Source organism: Anguilla rostrata, chromosome 11 (assembly GCF_018555375.3).
Source record: "Anguilla rostrata isolate EN2019 chromosome 11, ASM1855537v3, whole genome shotgun sequence".
Lineage (NCBI taxonomy): Eukaryota > Metazoa > Chordata > Actinopteri > Anguilliformes > Anguillidae > Anguilla > Anguilla rostrata.
In genome coordinates this window covers 25261758-25278012 of record NC_057943.1, presented here as the reverse complement: position 1 = coordinate 25278012, position 16255 = coordinate 25261758, and the positions used below count along the sequence as shown (strand labels likewise).

The 16255-nt window shown below is 45.7% G+C and overlaps 1 long non-coding RNA gene across 1 annotated transcript; it reads right to left on the bottom strand.

Moving 5' to 3' along the window:
• Nucleotides 1–133: 133 nt before the first annotated feature.
• On the bottom strand, nucleotides 134–6662 carry LOC135234392 (uncharacterized). Its single transcript, XR_010324100.1, has 4 exons — nucleotides 5641–6662; nucleotides 3202–3377; nucleotides 1656–1753; nucleotides 134–1542 (listed from the first exon to the last, which is right to left on the bottom strand). It is a non-coding gene; the product is annotated as an uncharacterized LOC135234392 (long non-coding RNA).
• Nucleotides 6663–16255: the final 9593 nt, after the last annotated feature.

The window sequence follows — 16255 nt, the reverse complement described above, 5'->3', positions numbered from 1 at the left end:
GAAGAGGTCTTTGATGGTTCAACCACTGGAATAACCAGTCCAGGCAGGGCATGGGAGTATGAGGTCATCATGGGGGCGGGGAGAAAGGTTGGGGATTGTAGGGGTAGATATGGTGGGGGGCAGTTATGTGGGGGGGTTTGCTAATGGATGTTGATTTTTTTTGAGCCCACGATGTGTTGTCACAGAAGCGTGCTATAATTCGGCTCATCTGGGCCGCCTCCCCCCGACACTGTCAGTGAAGTCACTCTTGCAGAAACGGGCCAGGTCTCAGGCCATGCCAGTTCCACCCCCACTGCAACCATGTACACACACACACACACACACGTTAAACGTCACTACGCCTATATTGTAACCCACTGTCACTCCCCACCTCCTTGGCTTGCTGGGCTGTATTTGGTAACTCCTCCTTACCAGCTTGCCATGCGCCAATGAGAGCGCACCTTACTGCGCTGATGCAGAGCCCTTGTATAAACTAGACCAATGGTGCTCTATCAATAAATGTTCTTGTCCAAACTCTACAAATCTAGCTAGCTATAGCAATATCTCTGACAGGCTGGGAGCTCTCCTGGTCAGCCTCCTTGCAGAGATCTGTCCTGATTGGTTGTTAAGATTCAGGGGCTGTGAAATTTAGAGTGGTTGATTGCAGAGTCTGAGGCAGTCAGAGGGACTGGATTTCTTTCTTAGAGCTTACAATTTATTGATATTTGTCAGAATGTGAAGAAGATTTAACCAAATATGAACAAAAGTGTTCTAAAAAAAAACTTACATACTGCATCTTTAAGTAAACATCTAGCCATTAATTAAACAAATTATGCATACCACCTGCCATGAATAAGGAAATAAAAGTACATAATATATTTTAAAACTTAAAAGAAATAATAGGAACATAATAATGAGAATACATTTTACATTACATTACAATCCCTTAGTGAACTCTCTTATCCAGAGCAACTAGCGAAAGTAGAGGACATTCTTCATCTCAGGAATACAAGTGCGATGTCACCAAGAAGGCACAAAGGCCCATTTATAATTAATAAGCCCAAAAATAACTGAACAAACCAACAATTAGAACTGAAAACAAAAGCAAATACCACCACACAGCTAACCTATCCTTACATAGCTATGCTGGCAATATTATCCCAAAAGAAAACCCAAAAAGAAAGAAAGAATATTGCTAAAGAGGGTCATGGTGCAGTCTGAAGGGGTGGGTCTGCAACAGAAGAAGGGCAGGGTTTTTGTCATCCAGACTGCAGTGAGAAGCTGTAATAATAATAATAATAATAGGGATCTAGTTCAGTGTGTAGCAGCCGATTTTGTTGCATAAAGACACTCTTTCACAGAAAGACCAGGGCACTGGCCCCACAGGGCAGTGTATAATCTAGCCATAGTGTCACTCAGAGGTGGAAGAAAGTTTAGGCCACAGGACGGCCAAGGTCCATCTGCACGTGAAGTGTCCCCCTCTATGACTACGGATGGTCGAATGGTGGACCGCAGCAGAAATGAGCAGTGGCAGCATGCCGCTTTCCCTAACCAGCAGCGGAGCTTCCAAAATGGGCATAAACACAATCAACTGGGCATTACAAACTGGGAGGAAATGTGTAGAAAAATGTATAGCAATAAAAGTTAAATGTGAGCTTGGATTAGTGTAAGGTTACCTGTATGACCACTCTGTGTGCCCATTGCTACACCAACCAGGTAATACAGTACAGCAGGATCCCAGGATATCACACTTGGCAGTGGTACATACTGTGACCTGCATACGTAATCAGAAGAAAACCACAGGGTTATGCAACAGGATCTCTCATTCTTTTAACGAATGTGAACATTCCAGGTCTGTTTATGTCTAGTCCCAAGAACATTCAACTCACAAATTTTCGCCCTGTCCCTCGATGCCTCCATTGTGATCCAAAAGTCTCAGGACGAGCCACTCGGCATGCGTGACTGGCACTGCCAAAGCTACATGCCCCCCACGCCCCAGCCCCCCTACCTCGAGCTCAGAACGCAAGGATTAGATTCCAGGGACTTCAGGGTTTATTTTTTCCCATTTTATTTTTTATTTAATAATGCGTCCTCCCTGGGATGGCAGCTAACGCTATGTCCCGTAGAGATGGAGGTAATCCCTAATCCCCATATCAAATAAACACACTGCCTTTATCAGCCCGTTTCCAAATGGGAGGCTGTCATTAAGTCTCGGACATGCAGGCTCTCCCTCCATCCCTCCTGCTCTCCATAAAAACACACATAACCCAATGGTTTCAGAGGCAGGCTGCTGTTCCTCTGCCTCTTAATTTGGCCGCTGTCATTTATCACCCCCCCGTTCCCCCCTACCCTCACTCCCGCACTCCCCACATCCCCATCCAGACATTTTAATATTCCATCATCCATTGTGGCCTTGGGAAAGGGGTCACAGGATTACTGAAATGTAGCCAACATGCAAATTTGTTCACTGTACAATTTTCAAATGCGAGGTGGAAAAATATCTTTTGTCCGTTTAATATGGCCATAAATAAACGTCCACACGGAAATAACAATAGAGAGGTCTTGAATGGCGGCTCTCGTCTGACACAGGAAAAATAATCATTCACTTCAGCTGTTCACAAACCTATCAGAGCACTGCAGAAATCAGGAGGGTTCTGAGGAGACGGTCATTACAGACATTACAGTGAAAGCACAGAGGCAACAACGGCTAACAAATTAAAACCGGTTAATGCAATGAAAACAGCGAATGTAATAACAGCTAGTTAATTTCTACAATTGTACAACTGCATGATTCACGTGTCTGTAAACAGTATGACATGATATGACATGTAGGATGCTGCATGTTCACTTAAGTGCATGCGTACACATCACCTGTGGGTCTACTGACATGCCTCAAATACACAAGAATACAGTGTTGAATTGCTATTGGCATTATTTCAATACAACAGACATAACAATCAAAACCATACATTACTCATGCTCCACTGTAGCTCTAAAATGCTTTAAAGCAACTGAGGAAAAAATGGCATTGCATTACCATACCATTAATGGAGTAAGTTGCCAACTGTGCATGATAGCACACAAACTGAGAGACTATTTTGACCTAAAGTTAAACGGAAATATAAAACTCAGTAGCATGGCATTACTTTTGAGAAGCCTATCTGAGGAGAAGGTAGGCTTGGTAAATGGCTAGTTTTCAACCATAATGGTTTTGAAATGTACCTTTAATTTGTAATGAATGTGCATCTCAGCCACAGTGCTGCAGTAGCTGGATGTGCCCAGTACACCAGTACACCCCCGAAGGGAGACACCACGCGGGGCATCCTTATCAGATGTCCGAACCACCTCAACTGTCTCCTCCCAATGCAGAGGAGCAGCGGATGGCTGAGCTCTTCACCCTATCAAGGAGAGCAAACCCCATCAGCCACGTGTATTCACAATCTCACTCTTTCGCTCACCACCCATAGCTTGTGACCATAGATGGAAGTAGGAATGAAGATCAGCTGGTAAATTGAGAGCTTTGTCTTTTGGCTCAGCTCCTTCTTTACCACCATCATCCGATACAACACCCGCATCACTGCAGCCGCTGCACCTACACGACGATCGATCGCCTGATCCCTTTTACTTTTACCCATGAATAAGACCTCGAGATACTTTAACTCCTCCACCTGGGGCAGTTACTCCCCACTCACTTGAAGGGGACAAGCCACACTCCAGATCATGGTTGTGCCTGGAGATCCTGTTGTAGTGTTTCTATATCTGTATGAGCCTTCTAGTGCAATTCTATAAGTAGCAAAGTGTGACACTTAATATAACAAAAGACAGGAATTTTGGCATGTTATTACATTAACAGTCGAAATATTACATTATTCATTAAAAAAGTTGTAACCCCAGTTAATGTAATAACCACTGATAAATTTAATAAGTGTTTACATTAACCAGTAAAAGTTATTACTTTAGCTGATTAAGATTTTTATTACATTAACTGCCAGTTATTACATTAAAGAGTACAAAGTAATTGCAGTAACTGTTTTTATTACATTAGCCATTATTACACAATGATCAAACACAAATTATCCTACTGCACGTGAATTACTTCTTTACTTCTTTATTTAACCTAAATTAGTTTTCCCTCTGAATTTTGAAAGTGTCTCCTTTCACAAAATTTAACACCTTTACAAAGGTACACAGCCTTGGAGATATCTTGACTCAGATGATTTGATGCGTGCGGTGTGTGCGTGCATGCATGTGTGTGTCTATTTGTGTGTGTGTGTTTCTGTGCTTGTGTGTATGCGCCGTACAATTGAAAAAACAAAATTGAAAACTTGCACAAGCATCTTTATGATTTTTAAAAAATTAAACTGATAAAAAAAACTAAGTACAACAGGTCCTTGAACTAAATCTGAGAGGTTGAGAGTAGAATTTTCCAGTATGCCACAGAGGGTGAGGTTTTTCATCCCAGAATCCTAAGTTCACACGGCCTGCCTAGCCCATTCCTCTCCTTCAGAAGGACAGAAGAAAATGACGAGGATGGGCTGACCCCTGGATGACCGCAGAACGGCAGCATCTTGTGAACAGGAGTACGGGTGTGTGGGGTGAATCTGGGATCTGAGGGCCCATAATGTGCTCAGTCTGCCTCTGACCCACCCCCACAAGCCTGCAGATTCTCTGTGTCTCTGCATATTATCTGTGTGCAAGCATGCATGTCTGCCTGGATGAGTGTGTGTGAATGCCTTTTTGTCAGTGCATAGATGTATATCTGTATGGGTCTTTGTGCATGGGTGAGCACATGGCAGCTTGTGAAAAGTTGATCACGTCTGTGTTTTGGTTGTCTTTTCTATAAGCCTGAGCAGACCCTACCACAGGGCTTTTAGGGCCAGTTTTGCCCTGTCAGACTGTGGCAGCCTTCACCCGTAGAAATCCACGCTTTAACCATTATTTCAGCCCCTCAGAATATACAGTCACTGAAATTCCTGTGACCACTGACATCATATGCAGGCTCAGGACTCAGGAGAAAAAAATGGGTAATGTGAATACTTCCATTTTGCCTAACAGAACACAGGGAGTTCTATGAAAAGGTATTTACTTAAAAAAAAAAAAAAAAACTGCATGTTTTTTCCCCTCCCACAGACAGCACTCCAACCTCACTTCTTACAAAATGGCCTTCCTCCTACTCCTCACACACCTGGTTTAAAGACATGTTAATTGCAATCACCAGCAGGAGTGCAACTGGCCTTAATCAGTCACAGATTCTCAGACTATTAGCAGTTGAAGTTAGTCTGGAACTATAACAATGAGCAAAACAGAAGACATGTTCCCTCGTGACATTCAAACACATTTCAATCATTAAACATATTCATAGCAAAAAAAGGCTTTCATCGTCACAGTCTCAGAAACAAAAATGCCCAAATAATTTTCGGGTGAAAGACACCGAACCTGCGCACATACTGTTAAGGAAGTGCGAACGAGGGAAAATAACAATTTGGACCTCGCGACATGGAATTGTGATGGCGGCATCGAGAGCTTAGTCTGAGGTCGTTTGTGTTCTGGGCTCTTTTCCGCCCCCTAAAAGCGTAGCTGAGCGCATATCCTGCTTCTGCATTATCTCCCCCTCCCCGCCCGTCTCGTAACAGGATGACTGAGAAGCGCTGGATCTCTAACCTGTCTGTCTGCTTCATTAAACCAGCCTGAGAGTCGAGTCACGGCGTGTCATTCCTCACAGCTGCTGCCATGGAAACTAATGTGGTTCTGTATGATTTACTCCGCGGGAAAACTGCGCAGCGTGATTGTGGAACTAATCAGACATAACAGGGATTTACGTATTTCGAACAGATATTTATGTACTTTGTACAATATGTATTAAATCATTTTTAATTTTATCTAATTGCACATAACAAAAATATATTTGTCTGAATTTTTTTTCAAAGTAGTTAGTGCCTATTTTTTGTATTGCCCTACTATAATCTTCCGTATAGGATCAATTTGTATGTGTGCCTTTCTTGACCTACTACAATCTTGCTAAAACAAACGGACATACGGTTATAGTTTTGTTTAGACTCTCAAAATCGCAATCACGACTATTGTGAACATGCGCACGCGCACACGCACACAGGTCACAACATTGTGTGCATTTCATTTATAGTGTGTTTTATTTAATGTCTTAAGCACATATGTATAGATATATCATACACATTATGAGAAAGCTGAAAATTCAAAGACAGGTTAGAAACACTGCAAAACTCAAACCTTCACTCCAAACTGAGTACTTTCGCACGGGGGTAGACATTTTCCTTCATTTTTGCAACATTATGCATTCATTTCTGCCATGGTCTCTCAAATATGATGTCATCAAAAACGCATGGAGTGGGAAGTGCAAAATTATGGAACACCAAGAAACGAAATGGAGCCTTTAAAAAAAGGCTTTAATCGGAGGAAATCAAAGGAAGGATAGGAAGACAAAGAGAATGAAAACAAACGGCAGGCTTTCCTTTGAGCAGCACTGTTGCATAGTAACGGTGAGTTTTAATTGCAGTCCTCTGATTAAAATCCTCTCTTTTATCAGACTGCACTCATCCTTTTGTTATTTGGAAAGATGTGTCTCCCCTGCCTGGCGATAGAATGGAGAATAATGCAGCCAGCATGGAGTAGGGGACATTCGGAACAAAATGAACATTTACAGGACAACTACTTCACTGAAGTATAAAATAAAAGGCTCTTTAAACTAATAAACACACATTCTATCCTCCTGAACATTCACTGCGATGTCAGTGGAAGAGCTTTCTGGAAAGTGTTGCTGTGAATCTGGCACAGCAGTAGCTAAAACAAGGGGCTACACCTGCAGGCATTGTGTTCCTGGGAGAGGCATCATCTTTTTAAATGCCATGACCTATTCAACTTCCATTGAGGAAGAGGGAAGTAAATGTGACCTAACCATGCCCGTAACAGAAACTCAGTTTGGATGGGTTTGGAGGATTGGGGGCAGGAGGTTGGCCTCAGTTCATCTTCACTCTTCTCTGGGGAGAGACTGCAGGCCTCTAAGGCCACATCAACATGACCTTTAAACTTTGACCTTGTGCCTTCTGAACAGGATTGGCTCACATCCCAATTAAGGAACACACAAAAATAAATAAGAATAAATAAAACATAATCTGATGGCGTCGATTTTTGTGTACATCCCAATGTATCGCTGGGATTCTGATGCCCTTTACTATGTGTCTGTCTGAAGATGAACCCAGAGAAGTGAATGTTTCTGCCTGAATAATGAGAGTCAAACTGCCTCAAATTCAACTACTCCCCTGTGGCATCAGCCAGCTGAAGCATGCATCCAGACATCACAGGCGACCACAGTACATGACACTGAGAGCGAGTGCGGTCTTCAGTTACTGCCCGTTCGTTAGACAACACAGATGTTAAATTCTTGTCCTGTGTAGATGATCTGGTCCAAATATCACCCCTTCAATGGGGGTTACAATAGAACCAGGATCTGTTAGAACAGTACTGCCAGAAGTGGGCTCTGGCAGCAAATGTAAAAAAAAAAAAAAAAAAAAAGATTTTAAAAAAGAGGACAGGATACTGTCTCCCGACAAGGTCCAGATGACTCAGGCTAACATGATACTGCTTTACTCAAGGCAATACCTTGCCAGAACAAACACTATTACAATTACCTCAGACTGAAAATCAATGTTTCAGGGAACTTTGGTCTGGTAGCAAATTGCATTAAAAACCAAAAGGCGTTGTTCGCAATCAAAAAACCATTCCATAAAGTAAACATTCCCATATCAACACAGATAGAAGTATGGAGGACTCACTCTTGATACCTGTCAAATAATTTGAAACTGAGCTGCCCTTAGGGTCAGGACACTTTGCTTGTCTCATACTGACAGATTGATGAATGCTTATTTCAGCTTGATAAATATTGAGGAAGAGGTCAATTGTCTGCTTTGGATTGTATTCCCTATGTATTATATTTCTTACAGAACTAACTAACTCTTTCTCTTTGGTTGTTCTGTTGCAACACATGACTGGGAAAATCGTCTCCTCAGTTATCCCCATCAAATAGCTAAATACAGCCAGTATCAAATCAGAAATTATTATACATTGCTTCTAGCTGGCTAGCTAGCTAATGGTGGTTCATTTCAGTTGGCTAGCTGGCTGACAATACTTTTTTAGCTTGCTAGCTAGTCATACATCCAGGATATGTATGTGATATGATTATTCCGTAAACGGTAAATTGTACAAGGTTACCTGTGTTGGTTGGCAGGCTGGAGTGGGATGTATTGCATTCCTGGGGGGTGCAATTGCATATGGGGGGTGGGGGCGTGATTGCATTCCATAGTTTCTCTCTGCAATATTTATGAAGTAATCACAGTTAGCCATGCTGGAAAAAATTGACTGTGTCCTGCCAGCTGATAAATAATTTGTTTAATCAGGGATCTGCTTTGTTTTTAGTTGCGCTCTTTTTATTTGGCATCAGCGTGAGAGTGTGAGACAGACCCTGAAATTGTCTCACACCAAAAGCGTGAGAGTTGGCAATCCTGAATTATGTAAAACACTAATTTAAACGAGAAAGCTACTTTCCCAGGAAGAGTGACACTGGCTTACCTCAGAATATTTCTCCAGAATACTTCTCATCATTCATCAATCATGTGTTGTCTATCAAAGTCTCGTTGGCCTGTGAGCTTGGTAATGCAGCAAAAAGTGACGTGCTCCATTATACTAATTGTATGAGAGTCCTAGATTGAAAGAATGGGGTACTCACATAACCATTTCCCTGAATTTCAATTGACTGCCAGGGGGTTGGGATAAAAAAAAACACAATGTGTTGTCTATTTGAACAAAACTATTTGTTAGAAATGTTGACGTACAGTAAGACATTATTGCGATGGCATCAAGCGATAACATGCAGCTGGCAGGATATTAAAAGCACTCCTGCTGCTGGGCTAACTGAGCTGCAGAACTTGGGCTTGCGCCATCTAGAGAACAGATTTTAACAAATTTGTGCGGTGACCCCTTGCAACCACTGCACAGGTATCCTCCGTAGATGCTCCCCAGACCCCTCATCCAGCTACTGCTCAGTCTCCTGACCCTGCTCACCTCTGTCTGTAGCTCAGTCTCTTGCATTGGTCACAGAAGCACAGTCTGCCGCTCTGCTTGACGGAGCTGCTCAGTTCAGCGGGATTATCCCGGTACATCAGCGCTGTTAGCATCACGGCACAGCAGCGCTGTTAGCATCACGGCACAGCAGCGCTGTTAGCATCACGGCACAGCAGCGCTGTTAGCATCCCGGCACAGCAGCGCTGTTAGCATCCCGGCACAGCAGCGCTGTTAGCATCCCGGTACAGCAGCGCTGTTAGCATCCCGGCACAGCAGCGCTGTTAGCATCCCGGCACAGCAGCGCTGTTAGCATCCCGGCACAGCAGCGCTGTTAGCATCACGGCACAGCAGCGCTGTTAGCATCACGGCACAGCAGCGCTGTTAGCATCCCGGCACAACAGCGCTGTTAGCATCCCGGCACAGCAGCGCTGTTAGCATCCCGGCACAGCAGCGCTGTTAGCATCACGGCACAGCAGCGCTGTTAGCATCCCGGCACAGCAGCGCTGTTAGCATCCCGGCACAACAGCGCTGTTAGCATCCCGGCACAGCAGCGCTGTTAGCATCCCGGCACAGCAGCGCTGTTAGCATCCCGGCACAGCAGCGCTGTTAGCATCACGGCACAGCAGCGCTGTTAGCATCCCGGCACAGCAGCGCTGTTAGCATCACGGCACAGCAGCGCTGTTAGCATCCAGGCACAGCAGCGCTGTTAGCATCACGGCACAGCAGCGCTGTTAGCATCACGGCACAGCAGCGCTGTTAGCATCCCGGCACAGCAGCGCTGTTAGCATCCCGGCACAGCAGCGCTGTTAGCATCACGGCACAGCAGCGCTGTTAGCATCCCGGCACAGCAGCGCTGTTAGCATCACGGCACATGACGCTCTATCGAGCCCTTTATTAGCCCTTTTATCAGCGTGCAGCGTGCCTCGCAAGCGGCAGGGAGAAAAGCACGCAGCCCATTGAGCCTCAGAGAAGATGCGCATCGCTGTGAGAAAAACACTGAACAAAGACTTAGTGCTCGCATATCGAGTGCATTTAGCGCACCCCGTGATTCAGCTGTGCCCTCGGCCTATTGAAATGCACGGCACGCACAGACACACAGACACGTGCGTCACACACTCACACGTGCGCGCGGGGAAAGCTGAGCTCTTCATGCTGCAGGTAGAGGGGGAGTGTACAGATGACGTTTCTGTCTGAGAGACACGCCGTGCTGTGCTGGATCACTGTGTGCTTTTCCCTGCTTTTCCCTGGTGCACTACATGGAGGCCAGGCAAGCAGGCTGCGTGTGTGTGTGTGTGTGTGTATATGTGTGTTTGTGTGTTGGAGGTGTACATGTGTGTGTGTGTGTGTGTTTTTCTGTCTATGTCTCTATATTTGTGTATGCATATGTGCATGTGATTCTCTGTGCATGTCTGTGTGTGTGCATGTGATTCTCTTTGTGTGTCTATATGTGTGTGCTTGTGCCTGTGTATGTGTGTCTGGATCTTTGTATGTGCCTATTGTAGTTTGCTTGCATGTCTGTATGTCCTCCTGAAACCTGGCGGGGGACATGAATCTCTGGTCTTAATCTCAAGAACCATATATTCCACTTTGCTTAAACCTGGGCTACAAGGGAAATTCAATAAAAATAAAATACATATTTTAAAAATATTTTCACTGCAATATGTTTTTTTGTCATCCAAGACACTTGTATTATGTAACAAAAATGTAAATACTGCATATTTGCATGTGTATGTCTGTGCATGTATCTATATGTGTGTGTTGTGTGTTTATGTATGCATGTGTCTATGTATGTGCAGGTGTATGGGTCTGTGCATGTATCTATATGTGTGTGTTGTGTGTTTATGTATGCATGTGTCTATGTATGTGCAGGTGTATGGGTCTGTGCATGTATCTATATGTGTGTGTTGTGTATTTATGTATGCATGTGTCTATGTATGTGCAGGTGTATGGGTCTGTGCATGTATCTATATGTGTGTGTTGTGTGTTTATGTATGCATGTGTCTATGTATGTGCAGGTGTATGGGTCTGTGCATGTATCTATATGTGTGTGTTGTGTGTTTATGTATGCATGTGTCTATGTATGTGCAGGTGTATGGGTCTGTGCATGTATCTATATGTGTGTGTTGTGTGTTTGTGTATGCATGTGTCTATGTATGTGCAGGTGTATGGGTCTGTGCATGTATCTATATGTGTGTGTTGTGTGTTTATGTATGCATGTGTCTATGTATGTGCAGGTGTATGGGTCTGTGCATGTATCTATATGTGTGTGTTGTGTGTTTGTGTATGCATGTGTCTATATGTGTGTGTTGTGTGTTTGTGTATGCATGTGTCTATATGTGTGTGTTGTGTGTTTATGTGTGCATGTGTCTATGTATGTGCAAGTGTATGGGTCTGTGTGTCAAAATATATGTGCATTGTTTATGGATGTGTGAGCTTACATGCGTGTGTCTATTGGATGTGTGTGCAGTGGTTTTGTGTGCTGTTGCCTGGCGATCTCTGATGCGCCGTGGGTGGGGGAGGGGTCAGTGGTTCAGCATTCCTGCCCGAGTGTTTCATTGTCTGTGTGTAAGCATGGCAGGTCTAACGGGAGCTGTATTAAAACATGTGATTCTGTATAGATGCATCACCGAGAACATTTTCTTCCTCCCCATTCACTGACAGGGGGACTCTGCTCTCGCTTACAGACTGGCCTGTCTGGAGCATGTCTCAATCTAAATGTTCAATTAATCCATAAAAACACATGGTGCACATAACACGCCTACTGACATAGTCTGTTATGCACCTACTGACACAGTGTGCATCACTCCTAAACCAGTATATATCACACCTACTGACACAGTGTTCCACATACCAATTCACACAATGTCTATCACACTTGCTGACACAATGCGGAGATGAATGAAAGTACGAGACCCGGCAGCGGTGCTGGGAGCGTCTGTCAGGTCGCTGAGGCGAGCATGTGATTCACACTGCAGCAATCGGAAACTCAGGTGCGGGAGAGGAGGTGCAGGAAGGGAAGGTGCAGGAGGGGAGGTTCAGGACGGGAAGGTGCAGGAGAGGAGGTGCAGGAAGGGAAGGTGCAGGAGAGGAGGTGCAGGACGGGAAGGTGCAGGAGAGGAGGTGCAGGAAGGGAAGGTGCAGGAGAGGAGGTGCAGGACGGGAAGGTGCAGGAGAGGAGGTGCAGGACGGGAAGGTGCGGGAGAGGAGGTGCAGGAAGGGAAGGTGCAGGACGGGAAGGTGCGGGAGAGGAGGTGCAGGACGGGGAGGTGCAGGAAGGGAAGGTGCAGGAGAGGAGGTGCAGGACGGGAAGGTGCAGGAGGGGAGGTGAAGAACTCCACCCCGCAGAGTCTGTGTAGGAGCACTCAGGTTTCGGACGTGCAGACATGTACGGTATAGAGCACGCGCACACGGAACCCGCCATAGAAGCCGGCGCCAGCGAGCGGCGCTCCGAATGACAAGCCAAACGGGAGGCGGGGCATCGATTCTCCTGTGCGCCGCACCTGATGAAGCCCCGCAGATCCGCTCTGTGCTCCCGACTGCTCCGTTTCTGTCAGACTGGCTCGCAGAGGGCGGGTTGTGGGCGTGGAGTCACTCTAGGCATTGCAAAGGAATTTAATTAGGTTGTTAAAATAAACTAGGCCATTTTTTCCGCTAAATAGACTTATTATCGTCCATTATTCATTCAGGGCAGGCTGAGATATAACAAGTATCAGCCAAATTTGGTGGCCCTGAGTGAAATGGATTTTATAATTAATTTTGTGAATTTTGTTTGAGACCGAAATGGCAATTATTCAAATGGACAGAGCATGTGGTGTCTGGCCGAACCAAAGATGTCTTGCTGTTCAGACAACACTTGTTTCTGCTGTTCAGAATAATTGATGCTATTTTGAAAATAAAAAATACCAAGCAGCACTGGGCAGCCACAGTGAAAATAAATTATTTGTGTAATATGGTCTTTTATTCAATTTCATATGATCTGCTTTGGCTCGACACCTGATATGATTGCGTTTTTTGACCTTGTGTGCAGAGGAGAACAACTCTGTCTCTCAAGACTGGGTGAGGGAGAGAGAATATTTCTGTTCCCGTGTATGATTGTGTACATGTGCTTGAGTATGTGTGAGCACGTTTGATTGTGTACATGTGTGAATATGATACAGTGAGCTTGTGTACATGAGAGAGTTTGTGTGTGTGTGTGTGTGTGTGTGCGTGTGTGAGGGAGAAAGTTGCATGTATGTGCACAGCTGTGTACTGCATATCTTCCTCTGACCAATCCCAGCGTTTTTGTACTTTTCAAAATGCACACTGTTTCAGAGATGCTTTGTTACTGATGCGGAACATTTACTCAAATTGCCTCGCCCTTGCCCCTCCACCATCGCCCACACCCCCCCATACACACACACACACACACACACACACAAACTCACATGCACACACACATACACACATACGCCCTCACACACACAAACACATCCACATACACACACACATACACACAAACACACACACACACACACACACACACTCCGTCTGAGAGAAATAAAACAGCGCTTTGTCTAGCCTTCACTGATCACTCATCAGGCTTCCCACTCGCTCTCTTTGTTGTTGAGTTGTCCGCAGTTTGTTTCTCTGTTCCTGTTTTTCCAGCTTGTGTCCGCAGCGGCTCTCTCTGTGGAGTTGCAGCTAATTATTCTGCAGATAAATTCTGCTGCTGATCTGTACAGTTTGACCGGCTTCTGGGGTTTTTTTTTTCTTCTTCTTCTTCTTCTGTTATCGATGCGCGTTCAGCTCCGCCGTGTGCGGAGCGGGGCTGACGCTGCGCATCACGGCCTCTCCCAGTGAATCGCAGCGGCAGGCTCAACTCATGCATCTGTCAGTCAATACATGGATCCGCCAATCAATGTGTGCACTTGTCAGTCAGCGCGGACGCAGTCCATCATTACAGATGTACAGGAACTGAAATGTGGATGCGTCTGTCTCTCCGCTCTCCACGGTGAGACACAGGAGAATCCATTTGCATGCCTGTGTGGGCCGCAGTCATAAGGACTTGGACTCACAGGTATGAGACACACCGTTATAGCAGCACAAGCTTCAGACACAACGATGGCAGGAACAGCAGCCCGAGCAGCTTCGTTTTGACTGAGCGGAGCGCGGGTGATCTGTCTTCTGCCATTTCGAACCAGGACGGGGTTACACACAGAAAAGCCCAACGCTGACTCGCACAGCGGGGAACCCCGCTGATATGATGCCAGCTGCGGGGAGGGGCAGCGCTCGGGCTGAAAGCTCGCCCCGCTGCGCCGCGGTGCCCGTCTGCCCCGGCCGTGCCCCGAAGCGACCTGGCACGGCTGAACGGCCAATTACCTTTCAGCACCTAACCCCGCATGGCCTAATTTCTCCAGACTCTGAGCGTATGCCGCACAGTCTCTTTGTGTGTGTGTGTGTGTGTGTGTAATTATGGGTGCATGTACACGTTCATATATTGTGCGCATATGTGTGTGGCATTTTCTTTTGTTTGTCCATGTGTATATGTGTGTTTGCATATTTGTTTGTATTTGTGTGTGTGCTCGAGATTGAGTATGTTCATTCATACATATGTGTGTGTGCTTGATTACATATTTGCGTACCGGTGTATGTGTGCATTTTGCGTGTTTGTGTGTGTGTGTGGCTGGGTGACCATGTGTATGTATGTGTTTGTATATTTCTATCGTTATGCCTGTGTAGACTTACCAATGTATTTGCATCCATGTGCATGAATGTGTGCATGCATATTTGTGAGGTGCTAATCTTGGCACGGTCCTGCTACAGACTGAACTACATCTTCCATATTTTCTACTTATAGGAATCACTCCGATTGGAAATCCATCAAAATCAGTTCCAAACTAAACTATGAAACCAGTACTGGAATCAGGCACGTTGAACAGAAAATACAGGTACTACAGAAATCTTGAAATTCTAAATAATATTTTAAATTTGTCAGAATTGAGCAGAAGCCAGGTCCATGAATAAAGATTCATTTGTACAGCATGCATGTCAAATAAATGCATACTCTATGGCATACTTGAAGGTATATGGATTGTTGCATATTTGCATAATAGCATACTGTTATTATTGCACTATACTATAATGACTCCTCTTTGAACTCTACTAACTTGCTGCTATTACATGTATACTCCGGGCCGGTGCATGATGATCCCATATAGAGTGCATGACATTAGGTGTGTCACACACTGGTTCTGCATTGGCAGGTGTAGGTGAGGCAGTTTCTGTGGCAGCCAGGTGACCAGGTGCAGTTTTGCTCTTAACAGGTTTGCTGGCAGTGTGCCCGCAGAAGACTGCTGCTCTCCTCCTTCCAGATGTTGTGCGTGCGTGACTGTGTGTACGAGTGTGTGTGTGCATGTGTGTGAGAGAGAGTTTATGTGCGGTCTAAGAGCCCTGGCCTCTCCCTCAGTCAAAGGAGCATTTCAGGGAGCCCTGTGCTAGAGAGGGGGGGGGGGGGTGGGCAGGGCCTCCATCAGTGACACTCACCTGACCCTGCTGCCCTGCACCCCCCCAAACACCGTAGGTGCCAGCTGTCCGTCTCCCAGCATTCTGAAAATTGCCAGAGCAAGGGTCCAAGAATGTTTGTTGATTGCAGTGCCTTAATACTTATCCTTCAGAAGGTCTTATTGCAACTTGCGCCTCCTCATGACGCCTGCTTATTGTACGCATCTCCTCAGGAATGTCTGCACAGACCATCACAAGGCCCCAGCTGTGAGGCGGGCACGTGTTTAATGCAGAAGGGCCCGTGCGGAGGAGCCCACACTGCAGACCCCACACCAGCAGGGAGCTGAAGCTGCTCGGTGGAGCAGCCGGGATGGTGCCGAGACAGTGGGGAGCAGCTGCTGCCCCTGCAGCTGCCAAAGGGCACGGAACTGCAGGCCCTTCAGAGCAGTAAGGGGCTGCTCAGCATTACCGTCCTGATTTTGGGTTCACGTTACATCATGGAAGACCACAGCGCTGTCGGTGGGGCAGAACCGCAATACGAGGCTTACTGTTTTGCTTTTTTGTTATGTTTATTACCCTGTCATGAACGTTTGTCGTAGTGTCCCTCCGTCCCACCCACACACCTGAATCCAAGCCCCTCTCCTGCCCCCACACCCTCCCGAGAAGCTAGGCAGCATGTGAGATTAAAGCTCCAGCCTCAATC